We start from the raw sequence: 9,752 nt of genomic DNA on the forward strand, positions 1-9,752 counted from the left end.
GGGCTATTGGTTACTTCATTTGCTTCTCAGAACAACTGTAGGAAGTGAGCGTTGCAGGGACTCAAGGTGGAGAGGGGCTGAGGCAACTGGGAGGCCAGTGGGACCAAAGCAGAGCTCAGCGCGGGGGAGGGAGGGTGTGAGCACGCCCAGTCACGTCCAGATGGAAGTGGTGTGCGGGACGCAGGGCCCAGCCAGGGGCCGACCCCACGGGGCAACAAGGGTGGCCCTGGGTCAGGGCACCTCTCAGGAGCCAGAACAGCTCGTTTCAAACCAAGACAAGGCAGGGACCAGCTCAGGACAGCCTGCCTACAAAGCTTAGACCAGCCCCAGATTCGGGATGCGTTGGCAGCTAAACCCGAAGACTACACATGCTTGTTTTACAGAGAGAAAAATGAGGTTTGAAAGCAAGTCTTGAGCTTAGGATGTGATTCTAAAGGAGAACTGACTTGAGCTGGAAGGCTTCTCTGCCTGCCTGGCTATCCCACGTCACCCAGAGCACTGTCACCTCCATAGACACCCGGCCAAGTCCAGGGCGATGGCACGTCTGACCCTCCGAGGCTGCTGGCTTTCCTCTGCGGTGAACTCGGGAGTCCGGGCCCAGGGGACCGCAGTGAGCTGAGAGCGCAGAGGGGAGGAAGTGAGCTCTCCCACTTCTGCTTCCTCCACCCGCACAGCAGGACTGCCTTGAGGAGTGGACCTTTCACCCATGTAGGGGCTGGGAACCTCACTTGCCTCTATAAAACTCTGCATGTTATGCAAAGATGCTCAACGCCATTAATTACTAGAGAAATGCAGATCAAAACTACAGTGAGGTATCACCTCACACCAGCCAGAATGGCCATCATCAAGAAGTCTACAAACAACAAATGCTGGAGAGGGTGTGGAGAAAAGGGAATCCTCTTGCACTGTTGGTGGGAATGTAAATTGATACAGCCACTATGGAGAACAGTATGGAGGTTCCTTAAAACACTAAAAATAGAGATAGCATATGATCCAGCAATCCCTCTGCTGGGCATACATCCAGAGAAAACTGTAATTCGAAAAGATACATGCACCCCAATGTTCATAGCAGCATTACTCACAGTAGCCAAGACATGGAAACAACCTAAATGTCCATCACCAGGTGAATGGATAAACAAGATGTGGTACATGTATGCAATGGAATAGTACTCAGTGATAAAAAATAATGAAATAATGTCATTTGCAGCAATGTAGATGGACCTAGAGATTATCTAAGTGAAGTAAATCAAAAAGACAGACAAATATTATATGATATCACTTACATGTGGAATCTAAAACATGACACAGGGCTTCCCTGGTGGCGCAGTGGTTGAGAGTCCGCCTGCCGATGCAGGGGACACGGGTTCATGCCCTGGTCCGGGAAGATCCCACGTGCCGCGGAGCGGCTGGGCCCGTGAGCCATGGCTGCTGAGCCTGCGCGTCCGGAGCCTGTGCTCCACAATGGAAGAGGCCACAACAGTGAGAGGCCCATGTACCACAAAACAAACAAACAAACAAACAAAAAAACAAATAAAATATGACACAAATGAACCTATCTACAAAACAGAAACAGACTCACAGTCAGAGAACAGACTTGTGGTTGCCAAGGGGTTGGGGGGTGGAGAAGGGATGGATTGGGAGTTTGGGATTAGCAGATGCAAACTAGTATATACAGGATGGGTAAACAACAAGGTACTACTGTATAGCACAGGGAACTTTATTCAATATCCCGTGACAAACAATAATGGAAAAGAATATGAAAAAGAATATATATATACATATACACACACACATATATATATATGTATATATACCCTTATGGCTTTGTGGTACAGCGGAAATTCATACAACATTGTAAATCAACTATACTTCAATAAAATAAATTTTTTAAAAAACTCTGCATGTTAGAAAGATGCCAGGTAGAATGTGACCAGTGGACACTTCAACAGCACAGCACCCTGTACCACCCTCCATCCTGTCCCCTAGGTCCCCAACTCATTATCTCCCTCCAGGTGTCCTCCAGCAGCCTCCCACCTGGTCTGCCAGCACTATGTGGCAGGGCCCTGGCTGCAAGTACACAGGACAACGAGGGAAAAGCCCCAACGGCAGGGTGATGCCTTGGGCAGCTCTAAGAGCACATTCTTTCCCACCTTCTAGGAACAGTCACCAGGGGGCCAGGACGGAAGCTCACTGATCTACTGATTCAAGCTGCTCCGGGAGATGACGCTGGAAAACACACTGGCCATGGCCTCACAGGGTCGCTGGGACACACATTGTAATCCATTCCCTAGAACCCAAGAAGAAGCTCGAAGAAGGCTGTCAGGCCAGTTGGAGACAGTAGAAATCTTAACTAAAAGAGGCTCACCTAATAAAATCAGTGTACTGGGAGTGCAGCGGGGTGGGCGGTGGGGGCGGGGGGGGGGAGGCGGGAAACAGTTACCAGAGGACGGTAGTCAGAAGGCAGTGGGTGCTCAGAGCAGAGCTGGTTAATGGAATATCTGAATATTTACGAGCTCTTTAAACATCTCCAAGCTGAGAAGTCACAGTAAGGATGAGTCGAAGAATCAAAGTGGTGCAGTGGAACCCTGGAGGAAGGATGCCTGCCTTGTGCTGTTTAAAAACGACCCAGCAGGTCTTCCCTGGTGGCGCAGTGGTTGAGAATCTGCCTGCTAATGCAGGGGACACGGGTTCGAGCCCTGGTCTGGGAAGATCCCACATGCCGCGGAGCAACTGGGCCCGTGAGCCACAACTACTGAGCCCGCGCGTCTGGAGCCTGCGCTCTGCAACAAGAGAGGCCACGACAGTGATAGGCGTACCGCGATGAAGAGTGGGCGCCGCTCGCTGCAACTAGAGAAAGTCCTCGCACAGAAAAGAAGACACAACACAGCCAAAAATAAATAAATAAAATACTGAATACCTAACTACTTAAAAAAATAATTACAGTTGCTACAATGTTAAAAAAAACAAAAACAAAAAAACGACCCAGCAATAGCACTTTTCTCTCCCTCCCTCTCTCTCTCCTATCACAGGTCTTGTGATGTATAACAGTCTGTCCCAAGTCCTTAATATCTTCATAGGGCTTTCTGGCTTTCCAGAAGGATTTGGAGGGAGCATGTGCTTTTCAAGGTTGGAAGTTTGTAATCCTGTATTGCTAAAATCTAACACTTAATAAAAGAACAATGACTCTTCATCTGCAGTGAATCTTGATGTTCTGGAGGGTTCCAGCTGATGAATGGAAGCTGGTTCTTACGAGAATTTGGTTCATTGGCTGTACTATCTGAAATCGTTTGCTCTCAGTTTTCCTGGTGGTTAACAGTTCGGGAAGCAGTTTTTACAGACCTTAGCCGGTGGCTGGAACAGATTCAGTGTTGAAAGAGTTTATTGAGCTGAACTGAGGTATCTGATTTGATTTTCACAATGGCCTGTGAGGGATTAGATTGTTGTTGGAGGAGGGGGTTCCTTTTTCAAATGAAAATCTCACGCTTCCGTAGAGAACAAATTTGATCACTCCAAAAAGTTATACTGTGTCAAGTTAGTTTCCTGCCCATTTCAGAGGCCCTCCCCCTACTCTCCAGAGGTAACATCATCCACAGCTTCCTATGCTTCTGTCCAGAAATTTCCCATCTACACAAACACATACAAAGCTTTCTGCAAAGAGTGGATGTGTACTATTGTCATGAGTATTTACCTTTTTGTTTAAATGTAGTATCTTGCCATGCTTTCCATACAAAATTTACCTCATTCATTTCAATGGCAGTATAATATTCCATTATATGGACATCGTAACTTACTGACCAAGCTCCTCGCTTATCACCATTACAAATCTTGCTGTAATGAGCCACCTTGTTCCCATACCTTCTCTTGCATCACCAGAGGATACCTGAAGAATAAATCCCTAGAATTAAAACTGGAGGCCCTTGCGGTGTTGATACGTAATGCGAAATTACCACCAATGATGTAAAATTGGGACCAATTAACCCTACCACCAACCCTGCGCAGGAGTCCTGTGTCTTCACACTCAACACTGCAAGTGACCAAATGGCTCCTCTCTGCCAATATAACTGGTGAAAAGATGGCAACTCATTTGACTGGCGGTTATGAATCGGTGAAGTTAAGCATCGTTTGCGTGTTCCCAAGTTACTGGTTTTTCATTTTGCAATGTGAGACTAAGGCTCAGAAAAGATGTAAAGGGAGATGTTCAGACGTTTCTCTGAGTCACTGTGGGGCAGTCACCTCTGCCTGGTGTCAGCTCCAAGAAAATAATTCATACGGATTCCAATGGACCAGCTAACAAATACCCCCAACAAAATGCTCAGGCCAAAATGGTTTCTACCAAATTTCTCTGCAAACCGAGCTTCTGAAAGGAGGAGAAATTGAGTTGACTTGCTTGGTGACCGGATGTAACACTTTACTTCTCTGAGCTTCCTGTGCCCAAGTGTCTGTTAACTTTATTAAAACACACCCTCTCTCAGGTGCAAAAGAAATGTGGCGGGAGATGGGCTGATGGGCCATTGGAATCATCGTGTCTTCTCATTCCAGCTGAGACAAGTTGCCTCCTTTTCTCCCCCCACACACCCGGCTTCTCATGTTAACACCCTATTTAATTTTCACTCTGCATAGGTGACACATTCAGGTGGTTCAAAACTCAAGACAATATAACCAGGTAAACGTTGAGAAATCTTCATCCTCTCCTTCCCCCGCCTCCCTTCATAAATCTTCATCCCTTTATTGTTAATAGTTTTTATCATTAAAATCATAGGGGCTCTTCTTCATTTCCCAAGTTTCAAAATATATAAAGATGCGTCGGCTTTTTCAAATGATCTTGGACTTCTCCAGCCTGCTTGCCACCACCCAGGAGTCACCCTCTTCCTCCCTTCTGAGGATCCATGGACCAGAGATCTCCAAGGTCCTGCCCAGAACTAGACCACAGGGTAACCATGAGAGAGCGCCAAGGTTCAGCTGCTATGAAAAAATGTTATGAGTATCAAAGTTCCCCAGCGGGGAAATTGCTACTTGGGGAGTGAGCATCTTATCCCTGGGAGCATGAAGGAGATACAGTCAAGGACCTTTTAGAGATTTCTGCCTTTGTCAGGAGAAAGGAGCATTAGTTTCTTCCAATTCCAAAATTCCACGTTAAAATTCATTCATTCGGGGCTTCCCTGGTGGTGCAGTGGTTGAGAGTCCGCCTGCCGATGCAGGGGACACGGGTTCGTGCCCAGGTCCGGGAAGATCCCACATGCCGCAGAGTGGCTGGGCCCGTGAGCCATGGCCGCTGAGCCTGCGCGTCTGGAGCCTGTGCTCCACAACGGGAGAGCCCACAACAGTGAGAGGCCCGCGTACCGCAAAAAAAAAAAATTCATTCATTCATTTATTCAACACACATAGATAAAGTTTCCTATGTGCTTAGCAACATGTTAGGAGTCGCTCACCAAAACCTGGATTGGAAATCATCCCTGCGTTCAGGGAGCTTCTAGTCCGACAGACAATACATCCACATCCAGGGCCGTCAGGGGCAGGGGGGCCAGTTTTGCAATGCACAGATTTCCCAGCTTCACCGAGGTCCTGAGTCAGACAGATAACCAGTTAGCAGACAGACAGACACAGAGGAAGGCTGTCATTAGATCCCAAGAATCAGTGGGAGGGGGCAGGTGGGGAGCAGAATGGAACAGGATGGAGCCTGGAGAAGAGGGCTCTTGGCTGAATTCGGAGCAATTCTCTCCTCACCCACATGCCCCAAAGGCCGCCCTGCTTACCAGGCACCACAAAGGTGGGACCCATGTATTCTCAGAAGGGCGGGTTTCGGGGCTGTGGGAAGGGACGGGGAAGGAATCAGGAGACCTGGGCTCTGTTCCGGGCTCTGCCTAGGACTGACTCAGCCTCGGGCAGCCACGGGGCTCCCCTTCCAGAGTCTTCTCCATCTGATCGACATGACACCTGGTCCCTTCTCACCTTGTGGAAGTGTCAAAAATAGGCAGAGGGCTCTAAAGGCCCATAAAAATCCATCCTCAGAAGGCGACCTGTGACACAGACTCTGCTGAACGGGGAAAAGGCAATAATTCCATGAGAGTCATTCCAAACATCTGTGGAGTCATCTCTAGGAGGAACCCAGAGGCAGGAGGGGAGAAACCCCAAAGCTCTGCAGGGCCTGCTGTCCAGCCAGGCTGGTCCCATGCTGAGAGTTTATCCCCAGCTGTAGAGGGAGGGACAGCTGTGAAAAACAATGGAAACAACACAGAGTGGCATCTAATCTGGGCCAGGCCCTTGCTGGATGCTTGAGTCCATTGTTCTGCTGTATAAACTTAAAACCATTATTATGGGCCAAACTGTGGCCCCCCAAATCCATATGTCGAACTCCTAGCTCCTAGTACCTCAGAATGAGACTATCTTTGGAGATAGGATCTATAAAATGGTAACTTAGGTAAAACGAGGTCACTAGGGTGGGCCTTAATCCAATAGAACTGGTGTCCTTATAAGAAGAAGAGATTAGAGCACAGACACACACAGACCACGTGAGGACACAGGTAGAAGACAGCTGTCTACAGCACAAGCAGAGAGGTCTCAGGAGAAAACAACCTGCCCACGCCTTGATCTTGGGCCTCCAGCCTCCAGAACTGTGAGAAAATACATTTCTCTTGTTTAAGCCGCCCAGTCTGTGACATTTTGTTAACAGCAGTCCTAGCAAACTAATACAATCATTATTTATCACCCCGATACTTTTAAATGTTTTTGAGCCATATGCATTTATCCTCATTTCTAAGAGTAAATAAAAGGTCTTTATAAGAGGAATTCATAGGCTGTGTCCCCTGCAAACACACACACACACACACACACACACACACACACACACACACACGTACACACACTGTCCATAATGCCCTCTACTCACCAACCTCTCTGATAAAACATGGTCACCTCCACCAGTTCAAGCACTGATTACAGTCTGATTTGCCTTTTCCCAGGTCGTGGTCCACTTGACCGAAAATAGCCGTGGCCGTATTATTTGGAGGAGGTAATATATCTCCCCTGCCTTTCTAATAAATAACGCTGTGGCTATGATTTTAAGCTCAGGTCCATGCCGTTACCAGAACACCCGCGGGAGCGCTGGATGTTTCCGTCTCGTCCAGGCTCCAAGCGCACACGGGACTCCAGACTGTGCGAGCCACTTTCCCTGAGCCAGGCAGAGCCCCGCAGACGTTCCCGAAACGTCATCAACTTCATCTTCCTCGCAAGAGATCGCCCCAGCTGCCAGGAACTCAGAAGCGTCAGGGGATCTGTCATCCGTTTTGTTCACTGCTAAAGGCTGCTCTTTTCTGAAGGAAGCCACTGCCCTGGAAGTGAGGGTCACAGATGAGCCGAAAGGTGGATCCACCCACCAAAAACAATAAGTCATTCTGAGACGGCTCTTCTCCCTGGTAAGCTTTCAAAAGATACCATTTAGTCCAAGCGAGGATGTAGGCTTCTTCTTTCAGACGGCCCTACCCAGTGAAAACAGTTTCTCCGTCCAGGGAAACTGTGGAAATAAAACACCTTAAAAACAAATTTGCATTTTTCATCATGTTATTTCATTGAAAAAAACAACATGAGAATAAAATAAGAATCCAAGGCTAAAATTGCCCTCAGGCCCACCCCCTAAGAAAAATTGGTGTTTCTCTTTATCCAAACCATTCTCGTTCGTACGTAAATTCAGTTTTCATGTATAAAAATGTTAAATCAAGTAAATAGCCAGTAGTTTGTTTTTCTCTTTCTGAAAAATGTGCCTTCTTTGGAAGGACACAAGGGTAATAACATGAAAATGGGCGGAAATCACAAAGGCTGTGAGTCATGGAATCATCGGCTGTCATGTGACAGCCCAGGGCCTAAGGTCAGGGCCCCCGTCCCAGGGCCCGAGAGGGTCCTTGCTGTGCCCACTCCTTTCGAGGGAGGAAACACTGCCACCAGCCTCAGAAATGGGTCACCAGAGTCGCTTACAACTTGCGCAGCACTTTGCCTTCCATATGTCTGCCCACTCAGTGATGACTTAAGTTGCTAAGAGTGGTGCCTATCTGAGAGAAAGCCACCTGTCCACGTAAGAATTGCCCCTTGCCTGTGTCCTTTCCCTCCGTACCTGTATTGACTTCAGAGGAGGCACCCAGCCAGCAGACCAACTGAAGAGGACCAGAGGCTAATTCTCATCCTTTCCCGGACAAGCATTGGGAAACTCCTCCCAGCTCAGGGGGCCCGGCCCTCACCTGCTGCAGCTTCTGGAGACTGAATTTGCCCGGGAGCAGCGGTGTAGACAGCAGTCAGGCAGCGAGGATGCTGCAGGACCCGCATCCTCCCCTCCCCACCCCCAGACTGGCCCGGAGCCCACCAGGGGTCCCTGCTCAGGGACTGCAGGCCAGACGCCTGGCTCCGCCCCCCTTCCAAACCCCTGCCACCCCGTCCGTGGTGACTGGCCCTTTGGTCTCCCTTCTCAGCCAAGTCTTCAGCCTGCCTCACCCCCAGCCCTGACGGGGAACTCCCAGTACGACTCCCAGACTCCTCCAAGGGGAGCGGGGAGGACGGCAGGCCCCCTATCCATGTTCTGCAACCCACGGTCAATTCCAGAGCCTTACAGTCCAAGTCAGAGCCGTGAGGGACAAGCCAGGAGAAAAGAGACAGACCATTCACACCACAATGGCCAGACTCTGCTCTACCCCAGAGTGCCCACCAGTAAACTTTTCATTAGGCGAATCATTTCATTCTTCCCTTCGTTCTTCCTTTCCTTCCTTCCTTCCTTCCTTCTTTCTTTCTTTCTCTCTTTTTCAGAGTAATGCTGGCACATAGCTAAACACACACACACACACACACACACACACTTGTGCACAGGCAGGCACACACACACACGCCACACAGTAGACACACACACCCTGCCTCTGTCATTAAACTACATGTTGCCATGTGGCCAGAAATTGCAATATCCAATAGGGAAAAAGGAAATCACATGCTCTGGCTGAACCAGAGGAAGAAAGACGGGGCGAGGAGCCTTTGCCCGAGTAGCAGCCCGTATGTGTTGGCCACATCTGTCTCGCCCAGTGGAGTCACCCACAGCACCGCTACCTACGTATCCCGAGGACACCCTTGCCTCCCCTTCCCGTTTCAGGTCTTCCCCTTTGTCTCTCTTTCTCTTCATCACCCACAGACACGGATGTCCTGGGCATGCACTCATCCTACTGGGAAAACTACCTGATTATCTTGAGACTTGGCAGGCGCTTGATAATTGCGGGCCATGGAGAAGAGAGCGTCAGGGCCTTTCTGGAATCCGGATCACGGAGGCTGTCCTTGGAACAAGCTCTGGGCCCTCCTGCTTCCTGGACCAATTTGTGACCAGAAGGCGTGCGAGTACTTGTGAACATGGAGACTGTGTGTGTGTGTGCGTGTGTGTGATGCACTGGAGGGAGCCTGCAGATGGTGGGGTGCGGTGTGGATCCCCAGGTGTCTGGTGGGAGCACAGCAGGACGGGGGCGAGAGAAAGTTCCCGTCTTGAGCCCTGTGCCCCAGCACGTTGGCAAGCTATCAAGGATAGAAAGGACCGTCAGGAACCCCCAACCTGACAGGGGCAGAGCTAGAGCTGAAATCGATGGAGGTCAAGGCTATGTGGAGAATGCGGTCCCGGGCAAGTCCCCAGTGACAACAGGCCAATCCAGGCGAAGCACAGTTAGCAGATCAGTGAAGGGCAAGGGGGCAAATCCGATTCCATAATCAAGGCCGTCAACGCAGAACCATCAGGGACT

This window comes from Leucopleurus acutus (genome assembly GCF_964270905.1).
Source record: "Leucopleurus acutus genome assembly, chromosome: 12".
Lineage (NCBI taxonomy): Eukaryota > Metazoa > Chordata > Mammalia > Artiodactyla > Delphinidae > Leucopleurus > Leucopleurus acutus.